We start from the raw sequence: 19,236 nt of genomic DNA, 5'->3' as shown, positions 1-19,236 counted from the left end.
TCTAAGGAGCGACGCGTGTGATATTACACTAGTGCATATGGGAGATCTCTCTAGGGAGCGACGCGTGTGATATTACACTAGTGCATCTGGCAGATCTCCCCTCTAGGGAGCGATGCGTGTGATATTACACTAGTGCATCTGGCAGATCTCCCCTCTAGGGAGCGATGCGTGTGATATTGCCCTCTCTACTGGCGCATGGGTTTCATGCCAGGTTGCGCAGATTCCAAAAGAAGGCCGATGCGGCGTACATATAGTCACTTTGTCGGAATTCGCATATTTAATGGGGTAAATGTATTCTCGCCAGCATGAGCGAGTAGGTGCTTCCATGCCCAACACTGCTAAGGCCGGGGACTGGTCTCCACTCAGCTCTCCCGCGACCACGCATACAATTGTGCACATTTGGAACAATACCATATAGGGCCTGCCACTGGGCTGTACATGTAGGCCACCGTTCATCCACGCGAGAGGTCTCTGCAAACCCACGAAGATCCTCGGGCGCAGGCAAGCACATGTATACACGCACTGAGGAGCAGCGAGCCTATATATATATATATATATATATATATATATATCTATGAGCAAAACTCTTCCCAAAATACACATGACATTCTGACAGTAAAATGCATTAACAACCCCATAAGAGATAACTGATATTGGAATCAAACTATGCATCCCCAGTACACCTGTGAACGAACATTATGTTCAGCGACGGGGGGGGGGGGAAGAGGAGGGGGGCGGAGGTGGGGTAATACCAGCGTGACATTAGTAAGTGGGGGCTCCCACCAGTCGCCGTGGAGCCCACACTTCCAATCCCTGCACACACGTCCACAATGTCCAATGTCGTCGACGTTTTAAAACGTAAGTCGCGAAGCGTCCGTGCCATTTGGAGAGAACGTTGGGCTGACTGTTGGGCTTTGGAAAAAGAACACAGCCCCCCTTCACAAGTTCGCTTTCAGGGTATGGGGGTGGGGGGGGGGTGGTTGGTTGTGTTGTTTGAAACGGAATGTACCTCTTCGGCTCGCCTCGCCCCTGCTGACCACAACGACTGAATACCCGGAAGCCCCCCCCCCATTCCACACGCCAGTCTTTCCCATGACAGGAGCCCCTTTCCCCTGTCTACTGACACGCCGCCATTATGGACACGGTCGTAAGGCCCCTTCACGTTAAACAGACGGGGAATTGGATTAATTTAGTGGGTACATTTACTGTTCACCCATTCTTTCTGGCGAGGAGATGTCTGAAAAACTCCAAGTGGTCACAAAGTTGAGAAATAGTCTCAGGTGTGTTTTAAATATACGTGTTTTTTTGTCAGGTAAATGAATGGGGGCGTGGTCCATGCTCTGCTTAGCCCTAGCATTTTTTTTATATTGCCTTAAATTAAAATTCTCAATTACCATGGCAGTAACCCCACCCCTATTTCAAATTGAGGGTACTGCAGTAACCACCAATAGGGGTTCGTTCATAAATGCGTTGTCTGTGGATCTTTTTAAAGGCACGTACATGGTGAGTCAGAGGTTAAAAAATAAATAATCGCAATGCCTTCGCTTTTTTTCACCAGTGTTTCATCTAACACAGTGTGGCGTAGTATCCGGCCTAAACGGGCCCTTCCTCACAGACCGTTTTCCAATGGGGTTTTGCCATTATAAAACGCTTCTGTGAATTAGGCCCCTCGAGTTTTGTTTTATTAGGTCCCAGCGGGGGTTGCTGTTTGCGAATAAAATACGTACAGAGCTACAGGGGCACACATAATGCCTGATAAATACATGTGGGGTGCGGTGCGCTCGTGCTAAATGACGACTAAGAGAAAATACCCCTCAACCACCTGGGCTAAATTGAGGTCCGGTTTCGCATTCGTTGCACGCCCTTTGCCAGAGAGCCAGCCCCAACACCCTGTTGTGTATGATGTAAACACTTGTGCGTGTTTCCACCTTTCACACCGCTGTGAATTAAGGACAACCTGACAATCCTGCCAGCTCTCCCGCTCTGCACAGTCGGGCTGGAAGGGCAGTGCAAGGACACCCGCAGCCTTGCAGAACGCACGTTGCCTGCTCACTTTGAATCAAGAACATGCATTCATAAACGTTGCACGTTTCTCTTTTGATATGATATTTTATTTATGACGCGGTTTCTAAGCGCGGACCCGGGGATCGAACTTGTTTTGCTCTCTGTCGGCTTGCTTCCAAGGCGATGAGCACGTTGCCGCTGAGCTATCCTCCCGAGATTTTAAAATAGTTAGGAGGAGAAGGAGGCTAGTTATGGTTCATTTCACAGGCTATCTTTCTGTGCACCTTAAATATTTGGGCGTGTCCAAGGTATACCGAGATAACGGGGCTGAAATATTGACAAATCCGTGTGCGCTCAGATGGTGCAGCGAAAGGCACCATACCCCTTCGGGCCGCTAGGGGGCAGCAGAGAGTCCCGCCGCGCCCACTTGAAGTACATCGCCGGGGGATCGTTTGCTCAGTTCCCCCACCCTTTCTGCTTCTATTGGAACGGTGTTTTTACAGGTTATCAGAAATGGTGTCAGTTTCATGTCTTTTTTGTTGACACTTAACTCGCCCACGAGGACACCCGTTTGAAGTCACATTTCACTTGCACCCCCAGAGTATCAACGTGCCCAATCGCCGAGCCGTATTGGAGTATATACTCTGCACAAAACGCTGCAGGTTAATTTGGGGGGGGGGATATAGAAGGTTGATCTTCCTTATAAACACTAATAACGGAAATTAGCGCATATCGTTTTTGTCGCGCGAATGTTTCCAGATCGCAGCCAAAAGGGAACTATTCCTTTGTAAACATATACACGAAAATAGAGACGATAATACGCGGTGAACTGAAAAACGAGGGTTACTCATCACCCTTCTAATCTCATCCTCTGTTTGGGTTAGCAGCGGTCTCAAAATAATTCGCTCTTGTGATTCTAGAAGATGCGATTTTTATCAGTTTCACGGAAGCACATTCCAATGTGTGAACGCTGCACTCTTCCATCATCATTAGACTCGCCCTCCCCTTTAGCTTTTAAGCGCAAGGTGAGTGACTAGCTGTTTCCCACTCTGCCCCTTTCATTTTGCTTCAATCTTAAATCTTTGCTTCTGTAGCCCTCCCGCACCCCGTGCGCTCGCAGTTTTTGCACCCCGACCCCTTTCCTGGTCTCGCATCCCTCGCCCCGCCTCCCGCTCCACCCCCTGCCCCTACTGACCACCCATTCCCATATTACACTTCCTGCCAAGGCACCTCTTGAAGAAGCAGCTCCAGAGGGTGTTAGCCGGTGTTCGCCAGGGAAGCAGGAAGCCTGCAGCCATTAACCAGCAGCAACAGGCAAGATAAGGGTGTTGCGGTCAGGGGGCGCAGCCATCACTGCACCCCATTAAACTCACCCACTCCTCTTATATCGCATCTGTCATCGCACTGTCAACCTATACTATTAGTCAGATGAATGTACACAGTCACACAGCAACCTCAGTAACCAACTGTGTTAGCCTCCCACACCCAGGTGTACGGTGTTGCTTAGCCATCTGTCATATCTAGCTAAACTGTGTTGCTTACCCATCTGTCACACCTAGCTAAACTGTGTTACTTAGTCATCTGTCGCATTTGGGTGCACTGTGTTGCTTAACCATTTCGCACAACTAGGTAATTGATATGATATCATATTTTATTTATAGCGTGCCTATACACAAGTGTTTTCACTCTGTTGCTTAAACATTCAGCAGGTCTGAGTGAACTGTGCTAGTTAGCCATCTGCCAAACCTTGGTAAACGGTGTTGCTTAGGAATCTGTCACATCTAGGTAAACTGTGAACCTTGTTTAGTTAGCCTCTTCTCACATCAGAATGTGTTAGCTATATCTCACATGTAGCCTAACTATGTTTTTTAACCATATCTCGCAATTGGCCGGATTGTGCCAGTTAGCCATATCTCGCATTTAGCCTATCTGTTTTGATAAGTCATACCTCACATTTAGCCTGCTTGGGTCCAGTAAGGCCATATCTCACACTTAAACAAATTGTTTCTTGACTGGCCATATCTCGCATTTAGATAGACTTTTCTGACTAGTCAAATCTCGCATTTGGCCCGTTTATGTCTAGCTAGCCATATCTCACATTTAGCCAGACTATACTTAGCCAACCAAATCTCAAATATAGCCCAATTGTTATTGGCTATTCATATCTGAGATCTAGCCTGTTTGGGCTTTGTCAACCGTGTCTCACACTCATCCTGACTGTTTTTAGTCAGACACACCCTGCGTTCAGCCTGATTGTGTCTAGTTAGCAAAATCCTACACCTAACCTGATCGATTTCTAAACCATCCTTAAGCTGTATGGGTCACTGCATTTACTGTTGCACCCTGTTTTTGCCCAATTCCCCCCACCCCCACTCAGGCTTCACAAAAATAGATTTTAATGCAGTTAGGCGAATTGTGCTAGTTAGCCAGATCTCGCACTAAGGCAAGTTTGATTACTTTGACATGCCTCACTGTTATGCAACCCGCTTTCCAATCCTTTTTCATCATAAATCAACTGTGCTAGCAAGCCTTATCTCACACCTAGGCACTTATGCTGTAGCCCTATCTGGTTTTACACCAACTGTGTTAGTCAACCCTACCCCACACTTGGACGAACTGTGTGTCTACACCCACCTTAAATTAAATTAGACCAACTGTGTCAGGTAGCCATATTTCACACCGAGGCGAAAGACACAAAACCAACCCTCAGAAATTATAGAAAGGGAGGCAGCCCCGCCAGGAACGTCGACAAACGTAAGTATGACAGAACCAGAGCAAGACTAGTCAGTAAAACCGGTCCAAGGGGATTCACTTCGGGCCCCTACCAAGCCCACCCCAACATAGACCATCCCGCCACAGAACTATCCGAGGCTACTCTTTATCGACACACACAATGCAAAACCTCCCCAACCACTGAAACGACTCAACCATTCTCAACAACTCCTACTCTACCCACAGAAAGAAAACTCATTAAGAAAACACCACTACAAGGAATCCAGCCCAAAACCAGCAAGGAACACAATCGCAAGGTAAACAGAAACACAGAATAACTAACACAGGAGGGCTTATGCCCCTTTAAGTATTCCAATTGGGCGTCACACACCAAACCAGGACTCTTGCCCTTAGCGTAGGATGTAGCGCACAATTAATATACTTTTACTTTATTTCCTAGAATTCGGATTGAGTTGGCACCCAACCCATCTCACACACCCTTTTTACAAATACCTCGGGTCACAATGAACTAGGGGTGTACCGAATAGTAGATTTAAGTATTCGGCCGAATACCGAATAGTTGTACAAATATTCGTCGGGGGCCGAATACGTACAGAATAGTTGCCTTTTAAAAAAATAAAGTTATGTAGACAAGAAAAACACTTTGTAATTGAAAAACACACTTTAAAATATGTACATCCATCCGTTATTGCATTTCCTCTTCTTTGTTGTCTACAGAAGACATTTGTGTAAACCATGAAAGGAATACATTATTAGAAAATATACTGTTCAATAACAGCGCAGTTTGTATTTTTGTGCATTAATAGGTATTTCTTGTTCGGCTGGGCCCAAGTAAGACTACTCCAAAAGTAAAGTATGCATGCATGCATTCACTGTGAGGGGAGACTGGGATGTGTGTGCTTGTACTTTCAAATTTTGCTTTTGGGTCTGCCCATCTTTAGCCTTCTGTGTCTAGCAGGGCTCTGAAACACAAAAGGAGTCATCGCAACTCTGATTACTTAAACACTTATACATTAGAAATTAGAATAGGCCTTACTAATAACAAAGAAACAACTTTAAAAAGTACTATCCCAGTCTTTCCGAATCAATTTAAGCTCCATTAAGTAAAAGGTGAAGCGCCCACTTAGTGAAAGGTTGCATGGGAGTTTCTCCTTTTGTTCTGCAGGGCGGGCCCTGAAGGAGACATTATGGTGGAGAGAGGAGGGAGGGGGCGCAGATTTCAGTGCTATGAATTAATTTGCACCCCTACATGTGGTGAACAGTCGCAGCAATTCATTGTTCCTATAATTGATCCTATAATTGTCCTCTAAATTATTGCACATGTAAGTAGCAGTCCCTGTTCACACATGGCTCTCAAAGCCAGTGGGGCAATTTAAATATGATGCTTATGACAGACACCTGAACATTCTTTGTGTCACATGTGCTGTCTTTGAGTTGTGTGCATATTACTGTCTGGCGTGCTTACAAAAAGCCAGGTGGGATTGTTCTGAGGAAGTTTCCAATTAGGCGCTCTTAACTGGGCAGTGAGGTCTCCTCCTAGCCAGGGGCAGTCAATCAGGGAGGAGTGCAAGGGGTCTAACAAGCTAAAGTCAGTGAGAATTAAGGGCAGGGGCTCGGGAGTGAGGGATGCCGGCCCACAGAGATTAAAGTCGTCTCTGATCTCTTGACCTGCACTTTCACTACTACAGTAAATAAAATCACTAGTCATAGGGCCGTTACTGCCAGGGGAGGTTTCACTGGTGCTGAAAGATCATCGAGGCACATGCAGCAAAGTAGAAACACACAGTGCCTTTACCCTGTATTTCTCTGACCCTCTCAAGTTCCCACACGTCAAGCCACCTTCCTGCTTGTCTCACTCTTGCTCTCTCTGTCTCTCCTCCAGTCACGTTCTGTATTTGCTCGCCCATCCCTCTTTCTCTCACCCCCTCTCTGTCTCTTTACTTTGCTAGCTCTCTTCTTCTTGCAGTCTTGCTGGCTGCCCCCTTTCTCCCTTTACTCCGTCGCTTCGCCTCCAGTCCCTCCTCTTCATCTCTCTGTCTTCTCCTGCTCCATATCCCAGTGTCTGCCATTCTTAATCTGTCTCCCTTTCAACAATCCCCTCTCTCGCGTGATGCATTCAACTTCTGTTTCTCTCGCCCTTCCTTCTCGTTCACTCCGTGTCCCTCCTCCCACGTGCACTATGTCTCTCCCTCTCAGCTCTCCCTCTCGCATTCTTTTCACCCCCAGCCTGTTCACCCTCCCTCCCCCTTCTGCTCCTGGGCCCCTGTTGAGCTGTATCTTTAAGCTCATAGGATAGTGCCCAGGCCTCCTGCAGAGAGCTAATAGGTGTCGCAAGCCGGTTTCAATAGCCTAGAAGAGATACAATCACAATAAAAATTGGCTCGGCACTGGGAGCAGGCCTTGCCAACGCCCTCTTTTATGGGTCAAAGGCCCCCTGGCTGATTATTAGCCTGCCTTTGACATTATGTATGACATGAGGGAGGGGGCGAAAATTGATCCTAGTGCCTGTGGCTCCTAGAAGAACTCTATAAAATAAAATTAACATCTACAAAGGATGCCATAAAAAGGTAATCTTTAACACAATTAAACATCCAGGTACATATAAAATATAACACCTGCGCATTTTCTGACCGTGGGCGGGCTGTTCTTCAAAAATAAACGTGCAGCGTGTTCTCTGTCCGAGAGCTGGACCTGCCGCTCAGAGAGCCCTGCTCGTTTCACATTGTTCTGTAACTTCCTGTGCCGGCTTTCACAACTTCTGCTGTCTGCTGCTATTTGGGGGGATGCAGTTTTATTATCACAGGACTAAAATATTGTAGAAAAATATTGCATCATTGCGACTGAAAAGGATGCAGCCATTTGAACTAGAAAAAGAAGCGCTCTGGTCACTTGAACTCTGCTTGGCGTTAATGCAAGAGTATCAGGAATGCGAATGGGTGACACAAAATGCGTATGACTGAAAACCTACAAAGACTTGCGAGAGGTCATGAGTAAGCATGCTGTCACTTTTTGAGCTTCCCCTATGAGTATATTTGTATTTATTGGTGTTAGCAGGAAATTGTGTTTGAGCTAGGAGTGTAAAAAATGTGGCTTCGAGTGCTGATACCAGTAAGTATTCTGCCGAAACGGAATAGCTTAATTTCAGCCAGAATTCAGCAGAATACTTACTCGAAGCCAAATTTCAGTACACCCCTCCAATGGACCATAAACCAGGCCGGTGGGTGGAAATACAATATTCATTTATTTTAAATTCAAAGATAATCACACAATTTAATATTGGGTGGCAATCACCAATGGGGTGATAATTACAATGTAAAATGATGAAATACACTTGGTTGAACTCCTACTATAACAAATCCAAATCACAGATGAATGGGAGCAATTTCACTGTTTGGGTAGATAGCACCTAAGTTAAGATTTCCCCCTGCAATGCTCCCTCAAACACCTATTAATCGAATTTTGAGCGGATTAGAAAGGAGCAGCAAGGAGTCAGGAATACTAGGCAGCAAACAGAATTCAAAACCTTTGCAATTGCAGAAATAGCACTCAGAATTACTAAATATTTAATTTAATGTTCGGTGGAATAAATGAGGTAAATATGAGTTCTAACAGTATCGGGATGTAAGAACCCTAGCAATCACAAGGCAAGGTATTGACAAAGGGCATACAGTTCAAAAATCAACTTGGAAGTAAGACCACAGTGCAGCCAAATCACAGGTTGGAAAATTGCATTTTATTCTTTTTACAGGTTTAAATGTCAAAACGGTTTGAAAAAGGAGTGAAATGGACACAATCGGAATGCGGTTTTTAAGCTGGGTGATAGATGCACATCACAGGGATAGTATGAAAGTCAAAGAGTGACTCTAGCTAAATAACTGCTTGAGATTTTCAAGGTGAAAGGAAATCCGGTTTTAAAAATAAAAGCGGTTGACAGAGAAAATCGGTTTAAAATGGAAAGGATAAGTCTTACCGAAACTATATTTTAATGGCTAGAAAAGAGAGATGCCGCCTGTGACACAGGTTACTTTGCAAGTGTAACCCCTTCGCGCCGGGTGGCTCTTTATGTGGGTATTAATTAGTTTAATCAAAAATAGGACTAAGAACTTACACAAGACAGAAATTAGTGGAAGAATAGCGCTAACACTAGAAATCGAGGACAAGATGCACAGATAATTCTGACAGTTTTCAAAAAGTTATCACAGTATGGATGGGATTACTGAGGAGGTGGAACCAAGACAAGGGATCAAATTGGGGTATACTATGTGTTGCTATGAGATGGGGAGATACTCACAATCAGCGCTGGGATTTGGGACAGCCAACCAGGTCACTGGACTCAAAGGATCTGGGCACAGCACCAAGGCGGGGCTCTCCTAGCAGAAAACAGCTGGGCCTGTCTGGTCACGGCACAGCGACATGCAGGTAGTGGAGCAAAAACGGATAGGATAGCTATGCTCTGGCCTGGCAGGGTAATCTGGAATCTTGCAGGATGAAGATGAAATGTCTGGATACGCAGGAGCCTGAAAATTATATAAGGCGGGTGACAACACAGGATTTACCATGGGGGCAGGCTTTGGCTGGACTTGCCTCTAAACAACTGGATGGGTCAGAGATTATTGTTACAGACTTCCTGTCAGCCGGTTGGACTTTAGAGACATGACATCAGTTTTATGGTGTGGGTTTACTATGCCCAGACTCTCCCACAGTTAATTTTGCCAAAAAACCGTTTTGACATAAATTGCACATTTTTACAGTTGTGGTGTTTTCGCAAATCATAATGGCAAATTACATATTCCACACAAAGCATAATATTCCCACTCCCAAGTTTGTAGGACTTTGTTTCGCCCTTCTTATAATCTTTTGCCATTTTCATTGGGAAGTATTTTACCTAAATTTCTATAATTTTATACATGTACACCTATTATAACAAGGCAAGTTAGGATTGAATTTCAAAGTGGCACCATATACACTTTCCTCAGAATATACAATGTTCTGCCATTTATGTCCCCAAAAGGTTAGTGAAAGCTACCACGTCTTAATTTAATGCCACAAAAATAGCTTTTAAACTGTAAAACTTTCACATTACTGTGTTGTCTGGTTGCAGAAATAACAGTCTTAAAGTTTATTAATTAAAATAGTCTTTTGAGCCAGATGGGCTGGCCTTCAACTTCCAAATATGGTAATGTCTTTCCAGGCCACAACCAAATGTCAGTTTAGCCCAGTGCTGCCTTGGCTCTCCAGTTTAATTTGAGGGGAGGTACTTTCTTGAAATTTCATACCTAAGTGTCCCAGAAATCGATTGTAGAAGGCCTGAGCCCAGCCACAAAGTCTGACGAGTGTGTGAGATACTTCCTCTTGGTCCATTCATAGTTGGCCCTTTGGGGGAAGGCAAATCCTGTTCACAGAAAGCAAATTTCATTTGAAGCCAGGGCAGAAAACCTGTTTTGTGGCTTCCTCACAGTAAATACATGTATTTATGTATTTATTTTTCCTGAATCAGAAGCAAGTCGGTTGAACTAAAACATCCCATATATGTTTTAAAACAAAACCCCCCTGACATTTCTAGACAAGGATAGGGCCTTACTCAACAATTTACTTTTAAACGGATATCAGTTTTGCGAAAAGCAACCATTTTTACACGTGGTGAATTCTCCTTTTGCTGTCACCTCCAATGCGGTTTTCTCTTCCATCTGGATTCCAAACATCAATTGCAGCCCAAGTTAATTTCTCATACACAGCTGTCTGTTCAAGGCAAAGGTCCACTGACAATAACATAAACACAGAGAAATAGGGCTTCTTGTTGGAGAGTTCAGCTGTGATATTTTGTTGCAAAGTAAGTTTTTCCGTACGGCTGGGAGTAAAGTTCTTGGTGATTTCACAGATCTTGCCTGGCAAAAGCCTGTCATTCAATGAGAAATGCCCCTTTTTGTGGGAGCACAACCTGAATATGGCTGGGCATAGCTGGGTCTCATTGGAACAGAACTGTGCATGGTTGAACAGATGAAAAAGAGCATTAGGGCGCCATCATGTTAATGCAAAATGTTTCCTTTTCCAATGGGAAATTTTGAGCTAGCAGCAAAGCAGCACTGCTTTTCAATTCTCTTCTTTGGTGCACACAGGGAAACACACTGGCAGCCTTTCTTGGTGGGTTCCCTTTTCAAACTTGCCCAATAGGTGCTTAGCAAAGACCGTGCAGCCATCATTTCTGTAGCTGCAAAACACAGTTTTGATGCAAGGGAATGGTGCTCTGCAGAGCCATCACAGTCATTCTGCTAGTAACTGCTGAAGTGCAGATGGGTGATGGAGGGGAAATCTGCTGGGTGTGTAAATGTACCCCACAAAGTCCCCCCCCCCGACTCTCCCGAGACTTCTTGTTGAGGGAGATTAGGGCAAAGTGGGGTTTATCAGGTGGAGCCCTCCTTTCATCACGGACCGGTATGCCACGATCGTCCCGTTGTCTTTTGTTGGAGTGTGGATCGACACCTACAGATTTCCTTCGGTCTTTCTTTTCCAGGTCCCCGGGGAAGTCCTCCTCGGTCTATGAAGGTGCAGAGTCAGTACTAATCTAGTGAATAAGACAGGTTACAACATTTTCCCACTGACTGTCTTCCCGGAAGGTTGACAGCAGTGGGACACACATACCTTACAGTCATTCAAGCACTCAGACAATTACAACAAATAATTCTCTACAAGACACAGATAAGTATTGATATTTTTACTAGGGTTTTTGGTGACACCCTTTTGCACTGACAATGAAGAAAAGTACTCCCTGTTAGACAGATACACCTATGAACCTACCTGGTCCCTTCTGGTTCTTCTTTTTCTTGTTCTCATTCTCCAGATGTCTCCTCTATTTGACTTTCTCTTGGCTTCTCAATCAGCTGCAAAGTGTGTCTGGGGTGACAACTCTTTAACTGATTAATATGGACCCAATTGTACAAGTAGATCCTGTCTCCTACTCTGTATTCATTTTTGGTTGTTTTTAAGTCATGTTGAGTCTTCATCCCCTCTACTGATTTTTCCAGATTCCGCTGAGCATACGCAAAAGCATGTTGAAGGTGTTTTTTTGGATTCTCAACATACTCATGTGTTGTGGAGGCATTTATTAGTGCCTGCTCTTGTGTTCTATAGAGAAGATGCTGAGGTAGCACCATCCTTCGTCCAGTCATTAGCTCAAATGGAGACATCTTGGTCACAGAAGACGGTGTAGATTTGATGGCCATCAGAACAAGCCATAATCGGATTTCTCAACTTGGCCCAGAATCTGCCACAAACTTTTTTAGAATGCTCACAATTGTTTTGTTGTACCTCTCAACTCCCCCACTAGAGAACCTCCGGTACGCAATATAAAGTTTCCTTTTTACCCCAAATATCTACCACATCTTTGTCATCACTTTGCTGGTGAAGTGTCTTCCTCGGTCTGACTCAACCCTTTGGGGGAGGCCAAAACGCAAGAAGAGGTGGTTGATCATCAGGGCAGCTGCTGTTTCTCCCTTGCAATTTGGGGCCGGGAGACATTCCACCCATTTGGTAAACAAGCATGTTACTGTTAACATGTACTTGTTCCCCCTAGAGGAGCGAATCACGGGCCGGATGAAATCTACTTGTAAATCTGACCAAGGCAGTGTCATCCCCCTCTTCTGGAGGGGAGCTCTGTGTGTGAGTGATGTTGGCTGAAATTGTGCACACACAAGATACCCCTTCAAATATTGGTCGAGGTCCTGCCCCATTTGTGGCCAGTTTGCAACCTCCCGCAAGAATTCTAGAGTAGTGTGAAACCCCTGAGGACCGGCTGTCGCCGCATCATGGGCATGCCTTAGCATCAGGCTTCAGAATGAGGTAGGGTCCAGCCACTGGTCACAACCAGAGATGGATCTCCTTGCCAACAAACCGTCTTGGATTTGGAACATTTTGGGGCACTTCATCAATACTCTTTCCAAATTTTTCAAGTATCCGTCAGAGGAAAGTTCTCAGGGTTCTCAATGTTTTGATAAAATGTCCCAATAATCGGATCCCCTTTATGTGCTGTGATTAAATCAGCATCTGGGGCCTCCTTACTCCATTGGGCAGTTGAACGTTCATTGTGAGGATATATCTGGGACCTAGTGACAGCAGTGACCTGGATTTCCCCCAACATGGACTCGATTTCAAGGAGATCCCCTTGGACGGCTCTGGTTTTGGCCAGCTCATCAGCTCAGTCGTTTCCAGTTTTGTCTGGGCCCTCTATTTGGAATGACCCTTGATCTTCTTCCAATAGATGGTCATCCCATTAGAGGTGACCAGATCATCAATATTTTGTATTAGCTTGCCATGTTTGAGTGGTTTGTTATAAGCACACAGCATGCCTCTGGCTTTCCAATTAACCAGGTGCTCCACGAACCCGTTCCGGACATAATCTGAATCAGTGATTATGACCAGTTTGTGGAGTTGGTGTTGGACGGCAGTGAGGATGGCCTGATGGACAGCCATCAACTCTGCCACCTGACTACTGTGGGGAGCGATTTTGTACCCAGCAGAGGGTTTCGGGGCATCATTCACCCAGGCATTCCCAACGCCGGCCACCAGTTCCTTATCCCTGTTGTTGTGAACATGGTAGGAGCACCCGTCCACATAAACTGTGGGCATTCCCTGGCACTTGTCTTCTTCATAGACTTTGTGCAGGGAATTCAGGTATGCCTCCATGTTGTCCTGGGTTTTAAGACTTTTGTCCTCGAGACAGTTTTCTCTGGCACAATCATGCAAGTCAGCCAGACCTTGCGCAAGGGGACTCTTCTTGTTTTGTCCATATCTGACCTCCAAAGGAAAGTCATGCATTGACAGAATCCAGGAAGTAATTCTGGAATTACTCACATTTCCGGCCCGGATTCTGTCGCTTTGGAGGTATTGCAAAGGCTGGTGTGGAGTCTCCACTATGATGTATTCCCCCTGGATGAACGGGCGGTACATTCCCAATGCACACACTGTTGCCAGAAGTGTCTTCTCACAATCGTTGAATTTTTCCTCCACAGAGGACAAAGTCGTGATCGCGTACGAGATTACTTTGTTGACTTTGTCGTGCTTCGGTATAATATCGCCATTAAGCAAGTATCTGAGAACCCTGCCTCCAAGAAGAATTCCTTGTTCTTTATGAGGTAAGCCAAACATGGGACTTGGGAAAGGCTTCTCTTTAGCTGTTTAACTGCCTCAGATTGTTCCGGACCCCACTCCCACTTGACCACGGCCTTTAATATATGGACCAAGGGTCGAGTGATCTCTGTGTAGTCTTCAATGAACTTTCTATAATATATAGTGAGTCTTGCTTACATAGGAGATTACTTTATTGAACTTGTCATGCTTTTGATATAATACTGCTTTCAAGCATGTATTCGAGAGCCCTGTCTCCAAGAAAAACTCCTTGTTTTAGACAGGGTAAGCTAGACAATGCCCTTGTGAGAGACTTAATTTGGGTTGTTTTACTGCCTCGGCTTGTTCTGGACCCCACTCCCACTTGACCCCCACCTTCAACAGATAGATCACGGTTCTTGTGACCTCTGCATATTCCTCAACGAACTTCCTACTATAATTATTCAGTCCAAGGAAGCTTCTTAGCTCAAGCAGAGTTGTGGGGTCTTTTAGTTTTAGGAGTGCTTCCACTTTCTTCTCCTGGGGACAGAGACCCTCAGGAGTTATTTCATGTCCCAAAAAGCTGACACGAGTCCTGCACCACTGTTCCTCCTGGAAGGACAGTTTTGCTATGGCAACCCTCAACTGTGTCAGAACGTAACAGATTTCCGCTATATGTTCCTCCACAGTTGAGCTTTTTATCAAGACATCATCCACATAGGCCAGGTTACCCCTTTCACCCAAGTCGGGCATGGCCTTATGTAAGAAGCTGTTGAATTTGTTGCCGGAGCTTATGTATCCGAAGGGAGTCCGGTTCCATGTGTATTGCTGCCCCCCGAAGGTAAAGGCCAGCTTGGATTGGTCCTCCCTACTGACGGGCACGGTCCACTATCCATTTGTCAGTCAGGTCAAAAGCAGTGTATACCCTGGACCCCTGGATCTGAGCCAGCCCTTGGTCAATGTAGGGAAGAGGCCATCGGGACATTTGGACCCGTTTATTCAGCTCTCTAAGGTCTGTGCAAAGTCTCCATTGGCCATTTGGTTTTAAAATCCCCAGCACCAGATCATTAAAGGTGCTGTGGACTGGACAAATTATCTCACGGGACTCGAGATTTTTAATTATTTCTGTCAGGGACTCCATAGATGCGAGAGGCAAGCGAAATTGCTTCACAAACACAGGAGTCATTCCATGGTCCGTGGGAATTGTTGTGGTATGGATCTCGGTGCGACCCCAGTCATATGAGTCCACAGCAAAGAGATCTTGAAAATCTAAGAACACCTGTTTCAACTTTTTTTTTTGCTCCTCAATCTCACAGGCATCAGCGAGGTTGACTCACTCTTCAACCATTTTCCTGAAGCCTGGAAAGACTTCAGGTTTTGCTATCTCAGCGGCCTCCTCCTGCTGGGTGGAGAAGTCTCTGGTTAGAGTATTGACCTGGACAGAGGGTTTCAGGTAGGAGAGGCAGTCATTGTGGACCTGAAATATCACCTCATCCTGCCTGATGTCACAGATCACCTATTCCTCCCCGTAAGGGCAGGAAGAGTACACCAGGAAATTCCCCCCTTGCCGGGTGAAGATCCTGTCTGGTGGTATGCCATTATCATTGTCATTGTCAAAGCAGTCATTGGGAATTGGTCCTATCAGTTCATTTCCTAGATCCATGGAAAAATGTTGGCCATCAACCGCCATTCCAATAATGGTGCCTGCGCCCAGAGTGATACTCCTAGGGTAGCTGTTATCCATCAATATTGGAATGGTGTTGTTTTCTACATTGACTAATGGGTTTGGGTTTAGCCCCAACCCCTGCTGTTGGAGATGGGCATTGAGATGTACATATGCAGCAGGATTTTGTAATTTCTGTCCTCTTTTCATTTTTAATTCAAGTGGGAATTGTCGGGTCTGTCCTGGGATGGTGACCTCCTCTCCAATTTGACCTTCAACTGCATACAGCGGAATTTGGGCTGCCGAAATGCTTTCCCAGAATCATCAAAGCCCATTGGATTGCCCCCTAGTCGGGAACAGGCCTTGTAATTTATAAGGTCCAAATTAATTGCAAACCAATTGCGAATGTCACTGCCTAAATAGATTGCAGCAGGGACATCTCACATGACCCAACAGTTATGTTATATGCTTTTGTCACCTATACACCTTTTGAGCATACACCTGCTATGTAGGAGATGTTTGGAATTGGGAGTTTCCAGGCCCATTTCCCACTTATCAATCAATTTAAATGTGGGAATGGATGGATCCTTTGGAAGCTTTCTGAACATGGTTTCACTGATGAAGCTCTTTCTGTTGTTCATGCACACTCGGGCGAGAACAGACTCCTTCCCCTCATTAACTGAATAGGGAGGAACAGCTGTTACCTAATTTTCTGAATGTCTGAGCTGGTTTCTCGTCACTTTTGACTATCGAATTGGAATTTTCCGATTGTGAATTAGTATCAAATTTCAAAGTATTTCCTTCCAGTGTGGAATGCCACTTAAAACTGGAAGGAAGGTTGATTTTCAGGAATGGAGAGGAATTCCCATCATCAGTTTGTTGTCCTGCAGCAATTACTGTAACGTCAGGTATCTGATTGATTTGGAAATGAAACACAATATGATCACACTTTTGTTCAACCATGTGGCAGGTGCCATTTAAACTAACATGGTTGACACTTTGTTTTAACTTTATTGGCCAGTTAGTCTGAGTCCAGAGGACCTGGTTCACACAGTCTATTAGGGAGACAACCTGTGAAGGATGTCATTCCCTAATAGACATGGGGTTCGTTCTGGAGTCACGACTTTGATCGGGTGTTTCACCTTGACTCTTTGCGCTACCTCTATAGTGTGGGAACACTGAGACAATTTCTGTTGCAGGAGATGAACCTCCTTTTTCTGCACATTTAGAGCCTCTATGGCCTGCTGTAACTCGAGTTTCATTTGTCCCCTATGTCCCATCAATTTTTCACATTCGTATTTTATACCAGTCAGTCCCTGAAAGTCTGACTCCCTTCTCTCCAGATTGGTTTTTAAATTGCACATTTCCTGGTATAGGGCCTCTTTCTCCTGATACAGAGCACCCCTTTGTACAGCCAGGTCATCCCTTTGTTACGTTATGGCACCTAATTTCTGGCGCTCTTCCTCAAACTCTGATTGAAAATGGAATTCTTCCATAATTCATTTATTACTTTCCTCTTCCAATTTTTTTTATCTGATTCTGTAAAGTGTCCATTTGCTCTATGCTGGCGTTATTGTATCTTACTTGTTGGTTTAACTCGCTTTTAAAAGAGTCAACCTTTTCTTGACACTCCACTTTCAATGCATCTAATTGGGCCTCTTGGTCTGAATTATTTTGCTGTTGTAGAGCCAAGTCCTCTTTTAACTGTTTGATGTAGTTCTCAACTTGGACCTCAGAATCTTAAGAGTTCAGATTGGTTTTGCGTGAGAGTTCTATTTTCTTCATGTTTTGCCTGCATTCCTCCCATATGTAGATACATGAAGGCTGTGATTCTGACCATTTTAATCTGCTCTTCCTTAAGATTTGGAGTCATATAGAACTCACTTAAGGCTTGATGTAACAGGGTACTGTCTTGCCCGACATGCATGTCCATGGCGTCGACCTGTTGATCATCGCTCCTAGCCAGACTTCCTCATCTTGCTGCTGCCATTCCCCTCTGACAAATAATTTGTGCAGAAGGTGCTCCCTGGCCATATTTATCTCTACTTTGGTCATTTTGCAAAGTGTTCTTTCTTTATTAATATATTTATATAAGGGTAACCTATATTCTGTTGCTTTTTGTCTCGTTTGGGGTTGATTTTGCTTTAATTTTATACCCAGGCCTGGTACTTAGGGTCTATGATTGGGGAGGTGCCTTTTACAGCATAACACAGATTTCTAGCCACACAAAGTATCCCTACCTTGAAGGTTAGCCTGCTGTGTTAAGCTGCCACAGGTGAATGCACAATTCTCAATTCCCGGCACAAGCATCCAATTTGTTAAGGATTCCAATCGGGCGTCACACACCAAACCAGGACTCAGGATGTAGCGCACAATTAAAATACTTTTTCTTTATTTCCTAGAATTTAGATTGAGATGACACCCAACCCGTTTCACACCCCCTTTTTACAAATACCCCAGGTCACAATTGACCATGAACCAGGCCGGTGGGTGGGGATATAATATTGATTTATTTTAAATTCAAAGAGAATCACACAATTTTAATATTGGGTGGCAATCACCAATGGGGTGATAATTACAATGTAAAATGATGAAATACACTTGGTTGACCTTCTACTATAACATATCCAAATCACAGATGAATGGGAGCAATTTTACTGTTCGGGTAGATAGCACCCGAGTTAAGATTTCCCCCTGAAATGCTCCCTCAAACCCCTATTAATCGAATTTTGAGTGGGTAGAAAAGAGCAGCAAGGAGTCAGGAATATGAGGCAGGGAAAAATCTGGCCTTCCCCCACGAAATGAGAGGCAAACCTGGCTTTCAAAACCTTTGAAATTGCAGAAACAGCACTCGGAATGACTAAATATTTAATTTAATGTGCAGTTGAATAAATGTGGCAAATATGAGTTCTAACACTATCAGGGATGTAAGAACGCTAGCAATCACAAGGCAAGGTATCGAAAAGGACATACAGTTCAAAAATCAACATGGAAGTAAGAACATAGTGCAGCCAAATCACATGTTGGAAAATTGCATTTTCTTATTTTTACAGAGTTAAATGTCAAAACGGGTTGAAAAACAGGTGAAATAGTGTAACGCTCACCTGGTATCCACGGGGACGTCACTCAGCCTGTTCTGACCTCTTACAACCTCAAAACCTTCCCTGGAGTCTACTCGACTGGAGACTGGGCCTGAAACACAGGATTGGTAGAGTTTAACTGCCTATTGTCTCTGTGTGCTTGAACCCCTTCTTCCCCGGGGTCCAACCCTTCCCTTTGATCCACAGCTCACCTTGTTTTCTTGGAAAGTGTGCTCTCTGTCCTGCTTTCAGCGCAGGGGCGCGTTGATTGATGCGGGCTCGTTGCTGCCTAGTTACTTCACTGGCAAGAGTCCGACAGGTAAGTATAACGAGTCTTTTGAACAGTTCTCTAACTTCGTTCCTTTCCTTCCTGAGATGATGGCCGGTGTCCGGGGATGGCAACGTGCTGCTGAGATGAGTAGCTCTGAAGGTGAGTGAGAGCGCGATGCGACCCCTTCGTATTTGTATTGAATTGAGTTCTTTTTCTGTGTCTTTTAGGTGCAGTGACGTTTTCCGCGTGGATGCCGGTTATGAAGAAGAAATGCGGTGAGTAAGCACGGTATGCAGCGCCTCTAGATGTTTCCACGCTAACCTGGAGTGTCTTTTGCCTCTTGCAGATGGATGAGACGTTCCGGAGACAGAGTTCCCCCACAGCGG

The sequence above is a fragment of the Ambystoma mexicanum genome, chromosome 8 (genome assembly GCF_040938575.1).
Source record: "Ambystoma mexicanum isolate Mex_15411 chromosome 8, UKY_AmexF1_1, whole genome shotgun sequence".
NCBI classification, from domain to species: Eukaryota; Metazoa; Chordata; class Amphibia; order Caudata; family Ambystomatidae; genus Ambystoma; species Ambystoma mexicanum.
The sequence above is the reverse complement of the archived record's forward strand: the minus strand, read 5'-3'. Positions refer to the sequence as shown.